Source organism: Tyto alba, unplaced genomic scaffold (assembly GCF_018691265.1).
Source record: "Tyto alba isolate M040663 unplaced genomic scaffold, T.alba_DEE_v4.0 Super-Scaffold_39, whole genome shotgun sequence".
NCBI lineage: Eukaryota > Metazoa > Chordata > Aves > Strigiformes > Tytonidae > Tyto > Tyto alba.
Genome location: NW_024881314.1, coordinates 11,829,282 through 11,843,125, shown reverse-complemented (window position 1 = coordinate 11,843,125; position 13,844 = coordinate 11,829,282). Strand labels below are relative to the sequence as shown.

Sequence of the window (13,844 nt, the reverse complement as noted above, 5' to 3'; positions counted from 1 at the left end):
ATCTAGATCGTTCCTCAAGCAGTTAATAACCTGACCCCACCCTAACCAGCCTCCCTTCTCCCAGAGCTTCCTCCACTGGGTAAAAGTTATTGGCAAGGAAGCATCAGAGCAAGTCAGGCCGCAACAGGACTTCCCACACTTCCCACTGCATGCACAGACAGCATCAAGAGCAATAACCAGCTGCAGCCTCGGAGCAATGGACCAAGAGAAGGTATCACTGAGGTTTCACCACTGCTGAGCAGATGACCCGGTTAGATGAGTGGATTAAGCAGGATAACTCAGTTCCCCTCCAAAAAACCCCCCAAAGCGCAGCTGCTCAGAGAGGGAGAGAGAACCCCTGTGGGATGCAAGACTGACAGCACGTCAATACTTACCATCATCTAAAGAAGAAAACTGTGCCATTACTTGCCTACAAAATGTTTGATCATGAAAAGGGTTCATATGAAATTAAGCCATCCAGAGCTGGTTGATGGCTATGTCAGGTGCACTGTGCTTAGGTCCAGAAGGGGCTTATTCGTATTCAGTTAGACTGACTTACTGCCAGAATGGTTTATACCTCCTTCTCTGAACGCTCTGGACCACGAGCAGCCCTGCTGGCATCCTTACAAAGGCTCTTACCAGCACACAAAGTGCATAGTGAAATGAAGAAAGCCTCTTTTGTGAATCTGCTGCATGGCCAACAAAGTATCAAGGAAAAGACCACTAGCCAAAACTCTTGGTATCTTGTTTCTTACAACAATGCAATTAAGGCTGGCAACTTCAGGATTATCATCCAGAGCCAAAAGGAATTATGGAGTCCAAGGCATGAAGCAAGATAACTGAGCCAAATAATAGTCTTCTGGTGACTCTGGAGAACCTACATCAACTACTTTTCCACTGTAAAGCTCCGTGGTGACACTGGGTCTATCCCAGGGGTAGGATTTATTGCCTCCAACTATACCCATGCAAAAATGAGGTGAATCTCTAAACAAATCGACATCTACAGACAGATGAGCATCTCGTATGGAGGTCAGCTCATCCCATCCAACTTGAACCCTTCTTCAGGGGGAGCCTGCAGAGTAAGTTAAATTAGTGGCCTAAATTTTCAGGCAGTCATCCTTAAGCAAGACAACTTCCATCCTTATTCTCCTAAACTGCTTCCCACATGCAAAGCAGGAATAATCACACTTCCTTCCTTAGCCCACAGTTGCACAACCAAATGTTTCAAAGCCTGTAAAAAGCTCAGATAGCGCAATACTGGGAACGTGGCAATTGCAATAGACTCATTTAGTTTAACTTTCACTTCTTGCACCCCCAAGTTTGATTCATAACAAACAAAAGCAGAAGCCAACATTTTTGCAAGTGGCTTCGTCTCCTGAAGATCCCCAGGACTCCTTGCTAAACTTCCACTTCTCGAGAGCCAGGTGTAAGCTCTGAGGAAGAGTGCCAGAGGCTGGAACAAGCAGCTTTCAATAAACCACCGGTCCAAGAAAGCTTTACAAGCACACCACTTTAAAGTCTCTGCTGTAAAAACAGAGAGTTATTTCCACCTTTGAAGATGAAGTGTGCGCTTTAAAATTGCTGAAGGTGAATTTTATGGGGCTATTTCACAGATGAACTACATTAGAGTACTGATAATCCAGAAAACACAGAAAGTAAGAGAAAATAAATGCATCATTACTTCATTATTTGGAGCACATGAGGGCTAGCAGCAGACAGTCATAGATACCAAGAGTCCAGTATGTATGGGACAAGGCAGCAGAGGTCTCATTTCCACACCAAAACTGCACTAGCTCTTCAGTCAGCAGCAAAATTCCCCATCAACAGTGGCAGGACCAGTTGTGGACCCTCACACGGGCCTGAGGTTACTGAAGAAATCAACTGTACTGTGCCTACAACCAAAAACCCCCCATCACTTCTGGAGGGAATATGCAGCCTCTTACCCAACCCGCTAAGGCTGACTGACACAGGCAGGGCTGAAAGCGATGGCAGAGGCGTGAGGAAGGCTCCAGCACCCAACTGCCCATGGGAGGACCATCGCTGCACACTGCTGTTTGGGACTGTCACTGGCTCTCCTCTCTCGAGTCATTTTTCTGTAAGAAAAAGTTAGACAAGCGGGTGGGGCTGCCTCTAAAGTATACAAAATGCAGCCACAACAAAATTTCAGTGATTTCAGAGTGTAACCGCCGTCATCATGTTATCGTGGCAATGAATTTCTTATCACAATATTACTGCCTAAACTCCAGCTCCAGGGACCTGCTCCAGGAGTTTATTTCCACTTCATGAAGCAGGAAAGGCAGTCTCCTCCTAAGCCTGTCTGGAGATAAGGCATACTGCAAAACAGTGCAAGAGCTGGAAGGAGACACACAGCACCTAGGGTTGAGTTTGCAGCCAGGCTCAACTCTGGTCACACCCGGTCAAGTCCAGAGCAACGCACTGGTTCTGGTTTTAGCAAGGAAGTCACAGCAGGCAGCCGAAACCTGAATGTGGACCAGCAGCCTTGGAGGTGCCAGGGCTGATGGCTGCGTCAGCAACCCCCCGGCAATTCCTGGTTATTGGATAGGAACGAGGTGATCACAGAAACAAGGGGATGTGCATCTGGCACGATGTGTCTGAACCACCAACCCTGTCGTTTGCAAGGGATACCATGGGATCAGCTTCACGAAGACACTGTGCCACTCGTGAGACTCAGCGTTCACACAAATCCCCTCTGATCCTTCCAGAGTCAGTCCCTGAGCAGTAATAGCTGCAGTTGGATAAAGTAACAGAAAAGGAGTCTCAGCAGGGTGTAATAAGAGCAATCCAACTCTGCAATCCAGTCAAGTTCAACAAGCGATGGATTAAAGACAAGTACATGCTGGTTTTGCTGCATCACTACAACCATGCCCATCAGCAGTGCCAGAAGCACATGAAGGTGTGGGATGAAAACACAAGAGATCCCTTTTCCAGTCCTGGGGCCTCATAGGAACTGCTGGGAAAGAATGAGAACAGCAGCAGCTCATCAGTTGTGGGTGCCAAATTCACCCCTTTGGGTACCAAATTTGTGGTGGAGGCACAGCACCCATCCTCCTTAACACTGGACACTGAGAAGACCAGTAGTAGATTTTAGGAAGCCAAGGGACCTCCAAAACAGATATTCAATAGTAACTGAGCAGGGATTACAACATTTTGCATCAGCTTTGCACCTTGACTGACCTGAGCTCAAACCAGTCATTTAAAGGTTTGTTGCTTCCATACTCAGGCCTGAATTTTAGACTAACTACGCATTTCCTTGAGAAAGAGAAGTAGTCTGCGATGCATCACAGTCTCATACAATCTGAAGATACTTGCAAACTATTCTGGGACTTTGTGTAAGCAAGCGATTCCCTTGCCACGAGGTTAGCAATGTGAAGGGGGCGGCTAGGTGGAGACCATGACCAGCACTAGACCCTAGCAACAACACTTAGGGGAAACTGAAACCACTACAGTGCGATAGTGTCCAGCGCAGAACTGTCTGCAAACCTCCCTACCACCCATTCTGCAAACTGAGACTTCCTCCTGACTTATTTTTAAAATGTTATTTTTTACAATTACCATTTTTCAGGACAAGATCTAGTGTTTTCTTGACAAACAGATAACAGGGGAATTCCACTTGCTACCCCTTTAAAGCCATGAGATATTCTGATGCTGAGAAATACAAATCTCTAAATTAGTCCCACCGAGCTACCACTGAGAAGAACAGTTGCGATGGTACCTTCTCTCTTTCTCCAAAAAGACATTTCTCTGTATGCAACCCCAGTGACTCACTGCGGGTCCTTTCAATCAGAGATGCTCTAACCATTGGCAAGATGCTGCCTTCATCTCCATCTCTATCTCAAAACACAGGCTGCACCCTTCATCTCTGTTCAAGTATCAGGCTTTGGGAACTGAAAGGCACAGGGAGGAATGTGTCTCCCTGATGTGACAATAAGGTCTGCTGGTTTTTGCAATCATTTCTGAAGGAAACTGCAGAAGTCCCATTCCTGGAGATGCTGAAAGACAAGCTTCAAATTGAATGACAGAGATAAAATACACCCTGCTCTGCTTCAGACTGAAGGGCATATGCCCTGCTCCCCTGGGGGTGAGAAATGGGATAAACTCAGTCACAGAAAGAGTGCTGGAGAGAGGAGGAGACTTATTTGTGCCCATGTCCCTGAAGTCAGAACAAGCAGCAACAGACTCAAATGAGCTGAGGGAGGGAGAGTGGTCCCTGCCCCAAGGCTGTCCCGGCAGCCCTTCCAGTCCTGATGGCCCTTCCAGCCTTTCCAATCCTCCTGCCTCGAGGCAGATGAGCAGCTACAGAGGTCTGTGGGAATTTCTTGGATTTCATCACTGTAAAGTACATCTTGATGCTGAACAGTAACTTCCTTAAAAAGCCAAACAAATGAAGGAAAAAAAAAAAATTCCAACCTTATTCTGTGCTTCTTTTAATCTCCCCTCTACCAACGCTTTGCTCACCTTCCGACACACCAGACCAAGGCTGGCAGGTTTCAGCAGCCTGTGCTGCACTTTCTGGCCAGGAGCATAGAGCCGGGCCTATCTCCTCTCCTCTTGCTCTCATCCACAATAGTGGCTCTGTCACCAGTGCCACTCAGGCAGCAACACCTCTGCACCTCCCTGGCACCCAAACACCGCCCTCAGCCAGCCTGCGACGGGTGCAGAGAGATGACCCAGGACATCGACAACCCCAACCCCATCCACGGCCACTTGATGGGCTGTGTGTGTTTCCCAAAACTCCGCCAGGGTAAGAAAAGCCTTTATTTTTCTCCTCAAAAAACAGCAGAAATTACACATATCTGATCTGAGTAAGAAAAGACCAGTTATATATACTCACTTTTCATAGAGGAAATGTACTTGTTCCTGGCACCAATTATGAAAACCCCTCACCACATGATGCAAGAGTTAATTTTAGCTTGTATCAGTCTTTATCACAACAGTGAAGGTTAAAGTTTCACCCAACATCACAGTCAATTATACGTTCAGTGTCAAATCAAGACCCAAGAAGATTCAGGCTGGAGATAGCGATGGCATTTGGCACAGCCCGGCTGGGTGCCAGGTGCCATCAGCACTATGTAATGGAAACTCCAGGGCTGCTCTTCAGGGAAGGTGGAAGTTCAGCAGAGAAGTGGCAGTGTGTCACAGGAGAGGACCGGGGGAAAAATAAAAAATTCAGCAAATGCATAACTTAGAGGAGGAAAAAAAAAAAAAAAAAAAAAAAAAAGGTGTTTTCCAAAATAAGGGCAGCAGCCCAAGCTGCCCCTGCCAAGAAGTGAAGGACATGACAGTGTCAAATGGTTCTTCGCAACACTCCCCAGGCTGGCTGTTCAACCTGATGGGCCAGACCAAAAGGAGACATCCCTGTTGGAAGGGTCTTACGGCCACTCACACAGGGCAAAGGGGACAAGACTCCAGGTATTTCCATGCTCAGGAGATACCCTTCTAAAAGCACACCGGGCACCTGGGTTTGAAGTCCATGCCCAGATGTAGCAGGCACACAGGTGCCGAGTTCCCTCCCAAGCTGAAGACTTCACTGAGGCTGAAGATGCTGGGCTCCCTCCCAAGCTGAAGACACTGCAACAACATCTTCAGCTTGGGAGGGTGCCCAGCACCTGCTACCTCTGGGCACAGACCTCAAGCCCAGTGGTCCCACGTGCTTTCTACAGCAGTTGCTGCGTACACGAGGCTTCTTTGGACACAGCCCTTGAGGAAAATCCAGTTTTACTGTGCAAGGTTACACATGGGTGGCACTATCATATATAGGATAGCATCAAACACAAAGGGAAACAGTGATACCACGATATCATAAAAAATTCTCATCAGGTATTCTCTGTTCCACTGGCCCAGCACTTTCCTGTGCCTCTCCAAGCTCTTCCTAAGACTCCCTGCCCCCACAAAAACATTTTATGTTGCTCCCTATTCTGCTACACTGGCTTACAGGGAGGGAGGGGTGATGGGGTTTTGGGGGGTTGGTTTTGGTTTGTTTTCCTATTGCAAAATGATCTATTAGCCTCCACAGGGCCAGGGACCATCCCCATCCTGCAACCGAGCAGTGGCACGGAGCACACACAAACAAGTGTCCCTCCCAGAGCGAACCCCAACCTCTGCCCCACGCTGCCTCACCCCCGCAGCTCCCTTGTGAGAGCCAATGCTAATTCCTTCAGCCCATTCGGAAAAACAAGTTTACACGTGAGATTTCAATTGGCTCTGTCTCTGCTTAACTACTCCAGCTGTGAAACAAAGTAAGTGAGAGACAAAGCACTACAAACAAGCAGCGTGACCATTTCAGAGGGCTTTTTGTGAGTTTTAATGCCAAACCCACTAAATAGATTAACTTACAGCATAAACAAGCAAGTAAATCTTTCCCCCAAGGCCCTCTGTAGCCAAAGGAAGCTTTAGAAGTTGCTTCCTGCCATTGTGGAGGCCCTGCTGGGAACCCAGGAGCCTTTTCAGTCCCTGGCTTGGTTGCCCAAAACCTTCAATTTACTTCCAGCACCACTGGCTGCAGCACCACAAAAGATAGATGATGGCAAAGACGTTTTTGGCTGTTCCCCATCACCCTCAGACCAAGGGCAAGCAGGACTGCCATTCACATGCTCACAGAAGGGTGTGAGCCCCACTTTGACCAGAGAACTTGGTACAACCGCAGCACCATCATCATAATTGATGAGAAGAAAGGACGTCTCCAAACGAGGAGACAAACCAAGGAGAGCTGGGCATCCATCCAGCAGTGGGACGACTGGCAGTGGCCAACCCCACCAGGCTGTTCAGCTCCAAGCATCTTTAAACAGCTCACAGCACTGAAATATCACAGCAGCATCCACACTTGCCATTTGAGAGTGGAATGACAAGCCTAGGGCACGAAACTTTTCCAAACCCTGTGTTCACCTCTGGGAAGAAGCAGGCTCCAGCTGTGCTGGAGGACACCTCTGCATCCCAGATGTGCCAAACTCTGCAGATGTGGAGAAGGGCAGGCTGCACAAAGGGACAATGCTGGGACTGGAGAGCTCGGGGCCATCCCATCACAATGAGCTAGGTCCGAGCCCCTGGCTGAGGGCAGGACCCCGAGCTGGACCATCCTCTGTCCTGGCCTACTACAGCCACCAGAGCTACATCCCTATGAGCCCAAAAAGCCATGGGGAAGACAAGCTGAAAGGTATTGTCCCCATGTGAAGGCCCTATCCACCACTCCGTCCCTTCTCCGTGGCACAGGGATTACATTTGATGGTGACATGGCAGCTGCAAGGGACACTGAGAGCACCCCATCCCTGAAGTGCTTCCAGCCAGGTTGGAACAGCCCCGACCAGCTGGTGTCCCACATGCAGAGCAAGTCCCCAAAGTCACACGTCACAGGAGCAAGGGGTGTAAGAGCTCATGCAGCAAATGCAGCCTGAGCCCCTTCCAGCCCCCTGGTTCCTCCCACGATGGGCAGGAGCATCACGACAGATGGGGCCGGGCCCCTGGCTCAGCTCTTCACCAGGAGCCGAGCTCCTGGGAACTGGCATGACAGTGACTGCAAGTGCCCAGTTTCTGCAGAGTCAAAGACTACTCCCTTCATCCTAAAGCATCTGGCTGGAGACCACAGGCAGTTGGTGGGATGCCGAGAAATAGCTGCCGTCCCTTCTAAACCCAGCACCACAATCCAGCAGCTCAGGGCCCACCACGAAGGAGGTCCCCAGGCTCTAGGTGTGCTCTGTACCAGCAAAAGTAGATTTAGACCCACGTAGCCATTCCTTCACACCATCCATATTCAGACCAGATCAACCTGGGAACAATTTACATTTAACAACCAGTCCTTTGGGGACCTTAGGCTTAGTTGGCGTTGATTGCAATCCAGCTAATTGAGCCAGGGACACAAGCCTCAAGCAGGAGACCTCTCAGATGAGCAGGAATCACACGCACAGATGAGGAGCAGCAGGGATGTCACCCAGCCAGGATCTGCAAGGCTGGAGTTTGCTCGGTCAGATGACAAAGCCACCACACCAGAGAGCCACTGTAACTCCATCAGGCAGCCACGGGCTGCACACGGTGTGTGTACCAATTTGCAAGGTTTATCAACACAAAGACATTGAGAACGAAGAAACATTTGTGAAGTTTCACATGTACAGATTGCCAGAAACAATGAGAAAAGGGAAATGCCACCTGAAAGGATGACAGCTTGTTTGCAGAGAAGCCTCTGAACCAAGGGTTTAAATAGACATAGAGCGATGGGGGAAGCAGCTGAAAGGGGAAGCGTTTCATCCTAATTTAAGACAAAGAATGGGCCTTTGTGGAAGGGACGAAAAACACTTTTGCAAGCTCAAGACAACACCGTCTTTCCTAAAGCATGCACACACCAGCCACACACCCATCCACACACCCATCCACACAGCACTGCACTGCAACAGACATTAGCACAATATTGAAAATACCTTGATGTTACAGCACAAAATCCTCCAACATAGGATAAAAAAAACAGATGACAAATTCCCTACCACAGCAGCTGCCAAGGACAGTCTCAAGATCGAGCTGAAGCTGAGCCCTTCCTGCTTGATCGGAGCAGCATCAGGCAGCCACGAGCAGCGTGACTGGGGGGATGATGCTCCAGCGTGCCCTCCCATTCCCAGGTGCTCTCATCACATGAGCTGCTCATGCCAAGATCTCCTTGCTTCTGCCTAAAGCCACCCCAAAATAAGGACCAGCAGCATTTTAGGAGCACCCGAGCTGCTCTCGCCCCAAGCACTGTGGGAGTTTTGAGCAATGAAACAAGGCATCTGAGGGAAAGCCAAGCCCCATCCTGATCTCTCTTACAAACACGGACAGTCTCCCTGCAGCACTGAGTCACTAATTGTCACAGCACCACAGGACGGTGCTTCCTATTCCCCTTTTAACTCAGCAAGAGGGTCACGCTCACTTGGCTAAAAACATCTTTTCACTGCCCGGCCAGCCCGCTCCTCCCCGGGCACCCACCGGTGGGGTCGCCAGCCCCATTATGGGACTGGTGCGGTGCAGGTGGGAGCACTGAACCACGCAGCTGCCCCGGGCAGGATCCGGCCTCTGGGCCCTTTCTTACCACCGGGAGACCCAAACCTGGGTGAACTCTCAGATGTGGCAGGTTATGGTTAAATACAGCAATCGCGCTTGCAAGGAGGGGACAGCTGAGACGAAAAAAGCCAAGCCTTGAACACGAAACCCCGCCACGCCGTTTCCAAACAAACCGCGCTTCCCGTAGCGTCGCGCTGCCTTCGCACTCGACGGAGCCAGCTCCCTCCCAGCGACGCATCTGCGACCTCAGCCGAGCATCTCCCGCTGCGCCACGCCGGCGAAGGAGCGGATCGTCTGACCGCAAGCCAAAGTTGCTTTTTTTATTTATTTTTTTTTTTATTTTTTTTTTTTTTTTAGTGGCAGAGCTTGAAATCAGAGATTAACAAGTCTGAAGGAGGCATGCCTGGCCACTCATGTATTCCAGATGCACATGCTATAATCGTGGCTTGCCAAACAGGATACAAGGCGTAAGAAAATAAAGCATTTTATCTTCAAGCTTTTCCAAGAGGGTATTAGAAACAATGAGGAGGAAATACAAAATTAACACTAGAGAAGAGCAATTGGCAGTGTCCCTCGTGAGTCTGTTCTTCATTACAAGGCTGTCTATTCAGTAGCTTTCATTAGGAAAATCGCATCGCAGAGCCATTCCCAACAGTGTCCCTATTTCCTAATTAAGCTTTGCCAAAGAGCCACGTCTTTTAGTTACCGCACAGCATACAATCACAACAATTACCATTTCATCGCACCCCTGGCTGATGAAAACCCTGCAATTAAAGCATCCAAGGAGTCACACAGGCACGTCATCGGGGAGACAAGTTCTCACGTCGTGCTAATTGGCGGCCAAAGACGAGATCAGAAAAACCTGAAGATCAGTTCTTGGTCTCCATGCTGGGAAAGGCACTGGGGAGCTGCAGCCGCTCCCCAGGCTCCCACCCAGCAGGCTGCCAAAGAGGGCTCGGTGCCAGCAGCGAGCGCTGGTGGAAGGTCCTGTCCACCCCTCCAGGCTGCCACTCCGGGCGATGCTCACCGTGTCCTCGGGCGCGATACACCCATGTCACCAGCTGCGCTTTCAGGAAGGTGAACAACCCTGACCCAACACACACAGGGCGAGGCGGATGCAATTCTGGATGGTTTAGAGAAGTCCCATGGAGACCCCCCGACAATGGCTTTGGATGGTTGGGACCCTCGCAAAGAAAAGGCTGGCAGTGGACCAGTGACAAAAATGTCCCCACTCCGCCTCTAGCCATGACAGGTAAGGCAAGGATGGGGAGTCCTGCAATCCCGAGCCTCTTAGGGAAGCAGAAGGGAAGTCTTGTAGAGAGGAGGGAAAGAGCATGTGCTGCAGCTAGGGAGCCTGGATTGCATCCAACAGGTCACAATTCCCTCCACTGAAACCAGGAGTGACATTTCCAGCCCAAAACACCCCCCTGGCTGAGCATGGCTGTGAAGCGCAGAGCTGCAGCAAGGGAAGACCTGCCAGGCTGCAGCGTGATGCCCAGAGCAGAGTGGGGAGGGAAGAGGGAATAGTATCCATAGGAACTTCATCCCCCCCTTCCCATCCTCTCACCTACTGCCCAGCGCAAGTCCAAAGAGCTGATGGGAGCAGAGTTCAGATGTAGCAGGAGCCTCCCGCTCACAACCAACCTCAGGGCACTCACCTGAGGGGCTCTCCCCCAGCCAACTCATGCACAACTTTCCACTTACAAAATAATAATACAAAAATGGGCACCCCCCATCATGTCAGGAACAGCTCAGCAGTCACCCAAAAAAAAGAGAAGTTGAAACTACCGCAGGTGAGCTGCAGCACAGCAAGGCCACAGCGGTCCCTGTGCCACTGAGCGGGTGTCACAGCCTGGTCCCTGCCACGGCTGGAGCACCGAGCTGATGGCAAAGCCGCTGCCACGTTTGGCACCTCTCAGCCCCGAGGGCTGCTGCAGCATGGGGAGCACGCCCCGGGGGGGCGGCGTGCGGTACCCCTCTGCCAAAGCTTTCGTCGGGATTCAGTTCTTCTTTCTCAGTGCAAAATTCACGTCTTCATTTTCACGTTCAGCAAAAGGCACAAGCTGACAGTTTTGGTCTGCTTTTCTCCAAATTGGGGTGCCCTGATCTCCAGGGGGGAGGAGGGACTGGCCAGCTGCACCACCCTCCAGCACTAGAGCTGCGGGGAGCAGCCCTAACCCCCTGCCCCACAGCAAGGCACCCTGCCATTACAGCTGCTCCCCTCTGTACAAGCACCTCCAACGCTTTTCATCCCCTTTTCTGTCACCCTGATCGGGCTGTGGAGCTGCAGGGAGCAGGACAACGATGGCCACACGACACTGGGAAGGCAGAAGACCAGTGAGCTCCCCCTGCTCCCACCGGCAGGACAACACTGTGAGGCTGGAGCCGGCCTCACACCAAACACACCCCCGGCTCGCCGAGCAGCCGACCAGGCTCTGTGCTGCCTGGCTGCCACCCTGCTTCTAGAAACCTCCCGTGCCTCACCCAGCCCAGCCCCGAAGGATGCACCCTGCCACCGCCCGAGCCCTCCAACCTCACACAGTCACTGTAACCGAGGGATGTTACCGCCGCAACCACCACCACTAGGCTCTGGCTCTTTATCTTCTCATCTTTCTAGGTTTAAACTCTAGTCTGAGCAACACCCGCAGCTCCAAAACACTTTGCAGTCATGTTTCAGAAACAATTTGCAACTCCATCCTAGTTTTTGCTCTGAACAAGAGAGGGAAATAAAAAAAAAAAAAAAAAAAAAAAAAATCAAACAAACAAACAAAAAACAGACCCCCTCCAACACACACAAAAATTAAAGCGTTGACATCTTGCATGTCTGTGGAGTTTGTAGGCTCTGCATCAAACCAAGATTTAGAAAATTAATCTAAATGGAAAAAATAAATTGCAGCTGTTCAGCAGCAGCCCCTTCAGCAGCAGGGTAAGCAGCACCAGCCTGCAGCTGCCTGAGCATGTTTTCACTGCACTGAGAGTAGCAGCAGCAGCACTGAAAACGAGCCATTCGCAAAGTTAACGGGTGCTGGGGTGACAGCAGTGAGATTTTAATAAACATGAAAACAAAGGTCTGAAATCTCTTTTCTCCCGCTTTCATTAGTGATTTGAATCAGCCTAGCCTTTTCCTCCCTTAGGGTTTACACGGTCCAAAGCAGCTAAACATCCTTTTGAGGAGGCTGCTGCAGAAGTGAGCGTAGCAGGAGGCCAGGCTGGGTCCGGGCACCGCTTGCTCAGCGCTGACCACTGAGCGGGAGCCACTCGGTGACACCGTAAGGTCACAGAAGTGCCCGGTGACAGATGCTCCTTTGCAGGCACAACTACCAGCACAGGCTGGTGCACGAAGCAGCGCGGGGACATCTCAGGGCTGGCACGTGTCCAGACTTCAGTGCCAGAGGGATGACACGCTGCCAGGCTTGTCACATCCCAAACCACATCCTGTTGCCAAAGCAGAGCCCTCCCAGGGGTTACACCTCTGCCCCCTTGGGCTGTGGGGACCCGGCCGAGGGCGACTGGGCCAGTAGACAACTCGTGACCCTTGGGTCCCTCCTGCCGCAGTGACCCGGAGTGACTCACTGCCACCCCCGCCAGCGACCCTGCCAAAACTCCAGGCGGGTGCCGGAGAGCCCCCGGGATTTCCCGGGGACCCAGGCACGGCGGGGTGGTCCCCTGGGGCCGGGCAGGGCCCCACACCTGGGCCCCGAGCGGCAACTCTGTGGGGCGGCGTGGAGAAAAACAAGTACGCAGTCCAGAAATGAGTCATGACAGAGGGACCCGTCCCCACCCGCGGGGTGGCACCGGCTCCGTCTGGCCGGGGGCACGGCCGGCCACAGACCGCGCTGGGCTGCGAGGAGACCCCCGGGGGAGACGTGGCGCAGGGTGCCCCTCTCCAAGCTTGCAAGGGAAACCCCCCCCCAGGGCCGGGGCTGGAGACACCCCCCCCCACTGTGGGTTTAAGTGAAAGCCCGCAGCTACACGGGACCCCCTCACCACAGCACGGTCATTCCCCCTCCCGTTATTGGGCATTCGTTTCTAAGTAGCCCCCCAAAATCACACGGCCCCCCTCCGGGCACACTTGTGCTCAGCGCTCTCCCACTGGGTGCACGGGCTCCTCGCTTACACGCCGCCCCCCCCCCCCCCCCCCCCCGGTTATAACGAACCCCCCAACTCGCCCGCCCCCTCCACGGGCACCAGGCGTGCAGAGCCCCCCCCCCCCCCCCCGTTACACGGCCACCCCGGTAACACGGAGCTCCCCGATTACACCGGGGCCACGGACCCCCCCCGGCTACCCGCACCCCCTGCTCGCGGGCTGCAGCACCACCCGGCCCCGCGGCTCATCCCACCTGGAGGGCGGCTGCGGCCGGGGCTCCCTGCCCATCCTCGGCTCCGCTCGGCTCAGCTCTGCCCGCCGGGCTCCCACGCCGGGCTCCCACGCCGGGCTCCACGCCGCGCTGCTCCCCGCTCCGCTCCCCGGCGGGCGGCACCGGCGGCACCGGGCGGGCGGGCGGAGCTGCCGGCGGGACCCGCCCCGCACGTGTGCGCTGTCCGGCCCCGGGCACCGCCCGCCCCGCCACGGCCCCCCCGCCCCGCCGTACTCGCCAGCCCTCCCACCTGCCCTCCACCCACCCATTTATCCACCCATTTATCCACCTACCCACCCACCCATCCATCCATCCATCCACCCACCCACCCATTCACCCATTTATCCACCCACCCACCTATCCACCCACCCACCTATCCACCCACCCATCTATACACCCATTCACCCATTTATCCACCCACCCACCCATCCATCCACCCATTTATCCATCCATCCACCCACCCACCCA

At 52.6% G+C, this 13,844-nt stretch overlaps 1 protein-coding gene across 2 annotated transcripts in view; it reads right to left on the bottom strand.

Annotated features, from left to right (window-relative positions):
• PIK3R5 (phosphoinositide-3-kinase regulatory subunit 5) overlaps positions 1-13,503 on the bottom strand; it is a 62,996-nt gene extending 49,493 nt beyond the window's left edge. For both annotated transcript variants that reach the window (XM_032992113.2, XM_042802743.1), the window contains exon 1: positions 13,359-13,503. The gene's annotated coding sequence lies outside the window, so the exon portion shown is untranslated. The remainder of the gene's footprint in view (positions 1-13,358) is intronic.
• Between the last annotated feature and the right edge of the window lie 341 nt (positions 13,504-13,844).